This window comes from Gigantopelta aegis, chromosome 6 (genome assembly GCF_016097555.1).
Source record: "Gigantopelta aegis isolate Gae_Host chromosome 6, Gae_host_genome, whole genome shotgun sequence".
Taxonomy (NCBI): domain Eukaryota; kingdom Metazoa; phylum Mollusca; class Gastropoda; order Neomphalida; family Peltospiridae; genus Gigantopelta; species Gigantopelta aegis.
The window spans coordinates 39174259-39182919 of NC_054704.1; the positions used below are offsets into that span (position 1 = coordinate 39174259).

At 40.2% G+C, this 8661-nt stretch overlaps 1 protein-coding gene across 1 annotated transcript in view; it reads left to right on the top strand.

The window, feature by feature from the left end:
* Positions 1 to 6068, top strand: part of LOC121374535 (receptor-type tyrosine-protein phosphatase T-like) — a 28019-nt gene extending 21951 nt beyond the window's left edge. The window contains exons 20-21 of the mRNA XM_041501639.1: positions 5430 to 5555; positions 5917 to 6068. The gene's annotated coding sequence lies outside the window, so the exon portion shown is untranslated. The remainder of the gene's footprint in view (positions 1 to 5429; positions 5556 to 5916) is intronic.
* The last annotated feature ends 2593 nt before the right edge of the window (positions 6069 to 8661 follow it).

Sequence of the window (8661 nt, forward strand, 5' to 3'; positions counted from 1 at the left end):
TAGCACTACACTTACACATCAATGTAGCACTACACTTACATGTCAATGTAGCACTACACTTACACGTCAATGTAGCACTACACTTACACGTCAATGTAGCACTACACTTACACGATCAATGTAGCACTACACTTACACGTCAATGTAGCACTACACTTACAGTGTACAGCCACTACACTTACACGTCAATGTTATGTTACACTTACACTATCAATGTGTACTACACTTACAGTCAATGTAGCACTACACTTACACGTCAATGTAGCACTACACTTACACACTTACACGTCAATGTCCCACTACACTTACACGTCAATGTAGCACTACACTTACACGTCAATGTAGCACTACACTTACACGTCAATGTAGCACTACACTTACACGTCAATGTAGCACTACACTTACACGTCAATGTAGCACTACACTTACACGTCAATGTAGCACTACACTTACTCAATGTACACTTACACAATGTTAACACTATCAATGTAGCACTACACTTACACATCAATGTAGCACTACACTTACACGTCAATGTAGCACTACACTTACACATCAATGTCCACTACACTTACATGTCAATGTAGCACTACACTTACACATCAATGTCCCACTACACTTACACAATGTAGCACTACACTTACACATCAATGTTACACTTACACATCAATGTAGCACTACACTTACACGTCAATGTAGCACTACACTTACACATCAATGTAGCACTACACTTACACATCAATGTAGCACTACACTTACACGTCAATGTTCCACTACACACTATCAATGTAGCACTACACTTACACGTGTACACTACACTTACAGTCAATGTCGTGCTACACTTACACATCAATGTAACACTACACTTACACAGCAATGTAGTCACTACACTTACATGTCAATGTTCCACTACACTTACAGTCAATGTACACTACACTTACACGTCAATGTATTACTACACTTACACTATCAATGTGTACTACACACAGTCAATGTCGCACTACACTTACACGTCAATGTAACACTACACTTACACAGCAATGTCACTACACTGCTGTATTAATGTTCCACTTAACACACATCAATGTACACTACACTTACATTCGTCAATGTATTACTACACTTACACTATCAATGTACACTACACTTACATTCGTCAATGTATTATGTCAATGTCCCACTACACTTACACGTCAATGTTGTACTACACTTACACGTCAATGTAGTACTACACTTACACGTCAATGTAACACTACACTTGTACAGCCACTACACTTACATGTCAGTTCACTTACACGTCAATGTTCCACTACACTTACAGTTGTACATGTACACTACACTTACACGTCAATGTTCACTACACTTACAGTCAATGTACACTACACTTACAGTCAATGCTGTGTTACACTTCCAGTTAACACTATCAGTTGTACAGCCACAGTCAATGTCGTGCTACACTTACACGTCAATGTAACACTACACTTACACAACAATGTCACTACACTTACACGTCAATGTTCCACTACACTTACAAGTCAATGTACACTACACTTACACGTGCTGTATTATGTTCGTTAACACTGGACACATGTCAATGTACACTACACTTACAGTCAATGTCCCACTACACTTACACTATCAATGTACACTACACTTACATGTCAATGTAGCACTACACTTACACGTCAATGTAGCACTACACTTACACGTCAATGTCCCACTACACTTACACGTCAATGTAGCACTACACTTACACGTCAATGTAGCACTACACTTACACGTCAATGTAGCACTACACTTACACGTCAATGTAGCACTACACTTACACGTCAATGTAGCACTACACTTACAGTTAACACTTATCAATGTACAGCTACACTTACATGCTCAATGTTCACTACACTTACACTGTCAATGTTGTACTACCACAGTCAATGTCGTGCTACACTTACATGTTCAATGTTAACACTACACTTACAGCAATGTCAGCACTACACTGTACATGTCAATGTTAACACTACACTTACACAGCAATGTCCCACTACACTTACATGTTCCATGTAACACTACACTTACAGCCAATGTCACTACACTTACATGCAATGTTATGTTACACTTACACTATCAATGTACACTACACTTACATGTCAATGTATTACTACACTTACACACTCAATGTTGTACTACACTTACAGTCAATGTCCCACTATGTTCACAGTTAACACTACACATCAATGTACACTACACTTACATGTCTGTATTATGTTCCACTACACTTACAGTTGTAATGTCACTACACTTACATGTCAATGTAGCACTACACTTACACAGTCAATGTTCACTACACTTACATGTCAATGTAACACTATCAGTTGTACAGCCACAGTCCACTACACTGTACATGTCAATGTCACACTACACTTACACAGCAATGTCAGTCTACACTTACATGTTCAATGTTAACACTACACTTACACAGTCAATGTCCCACTACACTTACACTGTACTACACTTATGTGTCAATGTCCCACTACACTTACAGTCAATGTACAGCACTACACTTACATGTCAATGTAACACTACACTTACATGTCAATGTCAGTCTACACTTACATGTCAAGTTAACACTACAGGTGTACATCCACAGTCCATTCGTGCTGTATTATGTTCGTTAACACTTACAGTTCAATACAGCCACACTACACTTACATGTCAATGTTCCACTACACTATCAGTCAATGTAGCCACAGTCACTTCGTGCATGTATTATGTTCCACTTACACTAACACTGAACAGTTACACGTCAATGTCCACTACACTTACAGTCAATGTCTGTACACTTATGTTCCTAGTTACACACACTACTTACAGTCAATGTACACTACACTTACAGTTCAATGTCGTGCTGTTACATTATGTTCGTTAACACTATCAGTTGTACAGCCACAGTCCATTCGTACTGTACATTATGTTCGTAACACTTACATGACAGTTGTACAGCCATACACAGTCCATGCTGTACTACACTTACACTTAATGTAGCACTACACATGTCAATGTCCCACTATTGTACATCCACAGTCCATTCGTGCTGTATTATGTTCGTTAACACTGGACAGTTGTACAGCCACAGTCAGTCCATGCTGTGTTATGTTCCAGTTAACACTATCAGTTGTACAGCCACAGTCCATTCGTGCTGTATTATGTTCCAGTTAACACTGAACAGTTGTACAACCATAGTCAGTTCATGCTGTATTATGTTCCAGTTAACACTATAAGTTGTACAGCCACAGTTCATTCGTGCTGTATTATGTTCGTTAACACTGGACAGTTGTACAGCCATAGTCAGTCCATGCTGTATTATGTTCCAGTTAACACTAACAGTTGTACAGCCACAGTCAGTCCATGCTGTATTATGTTCCAGTTAACACTATCAGTTGTAAAGCCACAGTTCATTCGTGCTGTATTATGTTCCAGTTAACACTGAACAGTTGTACAGCCACAGTCAGTCTATGCTGTATTATGTTCCAGTTAACACTATCAGTTGTACAGCCACCGTCCATGCTGTATTATGTTCCAATTAACACTAACAGTTGTACAACCACAGTCAGTTCATGCTGTATTATGTTCCAGTTACCACTATCAGTTGTACAGCCACCGTCCATGTTGTATTATGTTCCAATTAACACTAACAGTTGTACAGCCATAGTCAGTTCATGCTGTATTATGTTCCAGTTAACACTATCAGTTGTACAGACACAGTCCATTCGTGCTGTATTATGTTCGTTAACACTGGACAGTTGTACAGCCACAGTCGATTCATGCTGTATTATGTTCCAGTTAACACGTAACAGTTGTTCAGCCATAGTCCATTCATGCTGTATTATGTTCCAGTTAATACTAACAGTTGTACAGGCACAGTCAATTCATGCTGTATTATGTTCCAGTTAACACTATTAGTTGTACAGCCACAGTCCATTCGTGCCGTATTATGTTCGTTAACACTGGACAGTTGTACAGCCATAGTAAGTCCATGCTGTATTATCTTCCAGTTAACACTATTAGTTGTACAGCCACAGTCCATTCGTGCCGTATTATGTTCGTTAACACTGGACAGTTGTACAGCCATAGTAAGTCCATGCTGTATTATGTTCCAGTTAAAACTATCAGTTGTACATCCACCGTCCATGCTGTATTATATTCCAGTTAACACTGAACAGTTGTACAGCCATAGCCAGTCCATGCTGTATTATGTTCCAGTTAACACTAACAGTTGTACAGCCACAGACAGTCCATGCTGTATTATGTTCCAGTTAACACTATCAGTTGTACAGCACCGTCCATGCTGTATTATGTTCCAGTTAACACTGAACAGTTGTACAGCCATAGTCAGTCCATGCTGTATTATGTTCCAGTTACCACTAACAGTTGTATAGCCACAGACAGTCCATGCTGTATTATGTTCCAGTTAACACTATCAGTCGTACAGCCGCCGTCCATGCTGTATTATGTTCCAGTTAACACTGAACAGTTGTACAGCCATAGTCAGTCCATGCTGTATTATGTTCCAGTTAACACTATCAGTTGTACATCCACCGTCCATGCTGCATTATATTCCAGTTAACACTGAACAGTTGTACAGCCATAGTCAGTTCATGCTGTATTATGTTCCAGCTAACACTAACAGTTGTACAGCCACAGACAGTCCATGCTGTATTATGTTCCAGTTAACACTATCAGTTGTATATCCACCGTCCATTCTGTATTATGTTCCAGTTAACACTGAACAGTTGTACAGCCATAGTCAGTCCATGCTTTATTATGTTCCAGTTAACACTGAACAGTTGTACAGCCATAGTCAGTCCATGCTGTATTATGTTCCAATTAATACCGAACAGTTGTAAGAAGTGATGTTTGACATCATGTATTTAGGAAACTATTTCCAGGTTGTTAAATAGAACAATCAAATTATGCTTGTAATATTTATATTTTACCCAAATAATGTTTTACTTACTTGAAGAAAGGTCCACCACCACTGTGTGTGCATTGTCAGTGTAGTGTGACGGTGCGCCATATTTTGGTGGAGTGTAAGCATGTGAAAGAAACAAGACAATACATATTTGGTCAAAGACATTTGATGGAATCATTTCGATTCAATTCATAACTTCTATTACGATTTCTACATGATACTGATTTTTATTCTAAATTTTAAGATTGCTTATCTATGATAAGTTTACTTTTTGCACAGTTCTTTACACTTTATTTCACTCTTACATTTTTATATTGATGTAGTTCATCATTTAATTTTAATATCCGAAGTATTTTTCGTGCTGAGTTGTCGTCTAACATTCATCCATTCTTTCGTTCATTCGTACATAGTGTGTTTTATTTTTGTATAATATGTTGTTGTTTCATTTTACAACTTACAGACAGGCGTTGGCCTTATACCACAAACAGGCCAGGCCATGACACATGGTAAGACAACCATTACTGCGCTTCGTCAGACGCCGATTATTCACGAGATAACAGAGACCATATTGCAAGTTAAGACAAAGGTTCATGACACATTAGTATTTGAATTAAATCATTCACTTGACAAATGATTTTTTTATATAAAGGTACAAAAACAATATATACCGTCCCCTGCAACACTCAATAATATTAACAATCATCGATAAAAAATCAAAAACAAGTGTAATATTAGTATACGTTAAAGATAATAATATTATTTCTAAATTATACTGAAATAAAGTATGATTGTGCAAAAATAACTTATTAATTCTGGAACTGTATGAAACTGTGTATGTATTGTTCATTCATTTGGTTCTCAATAGTGGGTGCGTTCTTTGTGTGGAATGTGAAACATTCAAGCATTCGTTCGCGTCCATTAATTACAAACCCGTGTCACATTTATAGAGAAACGAAGAACAGCGCCAGATTCAACATTACTGTCTCCACGGGTGGTTGCCCGCAACTGGTTCTTCAACACTGATATCCTGTCTGACAACTCTGGTTGAGAAGATACAGTCGCAGCAAGAACAAATGGCCATACACCCTGTCACGATTGTGTATAGGTTAGTAACATTTTAGTTACATTGATACACTACAAAAGGGCTCTCGTCCCAGACATGGCTGAGGAGTATACCAAACATTATGGCATGCAGTTTCCCGTTGTTTTTTGTGGGGTTTTTTTTTTTTTTTTTTTGGTGGGTTTTTTGTTGTTGTTTTGTGTTTTGTGGCAAATGGTGCATATGCATATTAAAACCGGGCTTTATAGCGACAGTGGAGTTACTTCCGTGTACTCTTGACAAATAATTGAAATAGATGTATTAAGATATGAACAAATAACACCTACCCTTCATTCCGTGTTTATAGCGGGTGGGGGGGGGGGGGGGGGGGGGGGCAGTTCTCAACGCTTAGGCGAATGAAAAATCACACTCGAGTCGAATGAAAACCAAACATTATTAATTGATGAAGTAATTGGTACATGTAAATGTAGATACATATTAACCAATAAACCAATAATGTGTTCTTCTAGTTTTATGATGTTTGATTATTAGAGTAGTCATTCTTCTATTCCCTTTCAGGAATGGAGTTATTAAAAAAAATGCAGGAGCAGTGCTAAAAATGTTTTATAATTATGGCATGCACTGATGCAGACAATTTTATTTTTTAATTACAATATGTACTATTCAGATATTTTGATGCACACGATTAATACATACCTTTTCAATTTTAGATGGTTTGATGAGCATGCAGCTAAACATGTGTAGGAATAAGCTTGTTTTGAATTTCATTATTATGTGCAACGAATATGATTAGGATAGTTAGGATTGTAAAAACCCACTGGTTCTGAGGAAGGTAGGTGGAACTACGACCCAAGCATCTTAGGTGTGCACTACCGACTGAATTAGATCCCTCATGTTTGTTTGTTTTGTTTTTGTAAATAACTCGTTAAACGTAGGCCAACAATTAGTTCAATTCATAGTGTTGGTTGGGGCACTGACATTCACGTGGCATTTTTAATTCAACAAGTACGCAACCAGTCTCCTTCCTTCAACATTTTGTTACACGCCATTTGACCTACCACTGCCCGTTACAAACGGATGTGACATCTGTATCAAGTCAGCCTTACGTTATTAATTTAGAATGGTACCATTGTTGTTGATAAAAATACACAAACTCCGACAAAATCTGTTATTACAAAGGATTTTATTCCAAACGTGGGATGTCCTAATAAAGATAATCCAAGAGTAAAAATAATCTGACCCCGATAGCTCTGATTGGTCAATATGTCACAGACTACAAGGCATCAAATCATGTTCCAGTAACATGGTCTGTAACTTTCTAACAAACGTATTGAAATAAAACGTAAATAGTCGGCTATGATCATTGATTACTGTTACTATATTTTGTACATATATATACTCTTCAAAAGAAAAAACGCAAAACCACATTGTCGTAACATTTGGAGAATTGATTTAATTATTGAATGGTGAGTCCGATAATTACCAAATGTTGCAGGATTGTTCACAATTCACTCTAGTCCATTGTGAGTAAGTGATAGGACACACCCCCAAGGTCAAGTTCATCTGGAGTCAATACCGGGTGTGGCCTCCACGTGTGTTGACAACTGCCTGGCACCGCCTGCCCATTGAAGCAACCAGAGTACGGATGACGTCCCGGGGGATGGTGGCCCACTCGGCCTGCAAGGCTGCTGCCAGCTCGGGCAGGGTCTGGGGCTGTGGTTGTCGCTGTCGGAGGCGTCGGTCCAACTCGTCCCATAGATGCTCAATTGGGTTCAAATCCGGTGATATCGATGGCCAAGGAAGGACATTAATGTTGTTGTTCTGTAGGAAAGCCGTTGTGAGACGTGCTGTGTGAGGCCTGGCGTTGTCATGTTGGAACACTGCGTTGGCGTTGGCCATAACTGGAACGATGTGTGGCCGGAGGATCTGGTCAATGTAGCCCTGTGCATTCAGGTTGCCCTGCACGTGGACCAGGTCAGTTCTGCCAGTGTGTGAGATGGCTGCCCACACCATGACACTACCCCCGCCGAATCTGTCCACTTCCTGCACGCAGTTTGCCGCATAACGTTCACCACGACGCCTATACACGCGACATCTTCCATCATGACGTCGGAGCAGAAATCGGGACTCGTCACTGAACCACACCTGTCTCCATCGCAGTTGAGGCCATTGTCGATGAATCTGGCACCACTGCAGTCGGAGTCGACGGTGTTGTGGTGTTAAGATGACACCTCGAACTGGACGTCTGGCACGAATTCCTACCTCACGTAGGCGGTTCCGTACGGTCTGGTCGGATATCCTGCGCAAACCTGGTATTGCTGCGGCTATGGAGGTGGCAGTAGTCAATCGTTCCCGAAGGTGGCGTACCCGGATGTAGCGGTCCTGCCCGGGGGTAGTGACCCGTGGTCGACCGGATCTAGGGAGGTCACGTGTTGATCCATGTTGCTGGTAACGGTCCCACAGTCTGGAGATAGTGCTTGGGGACACATGGAATGCCCTGGCAACGGCCGTTCTGGATTCGCCTGCGTCTAGTCGGCCGATGGCATTGTTTCTCTGCGGTTCACTGAGACGTGGCATGTCCTGGATTGTCAACTATCGGCCAGATACAGAGGCCAGGCAAGCGAACACCCTG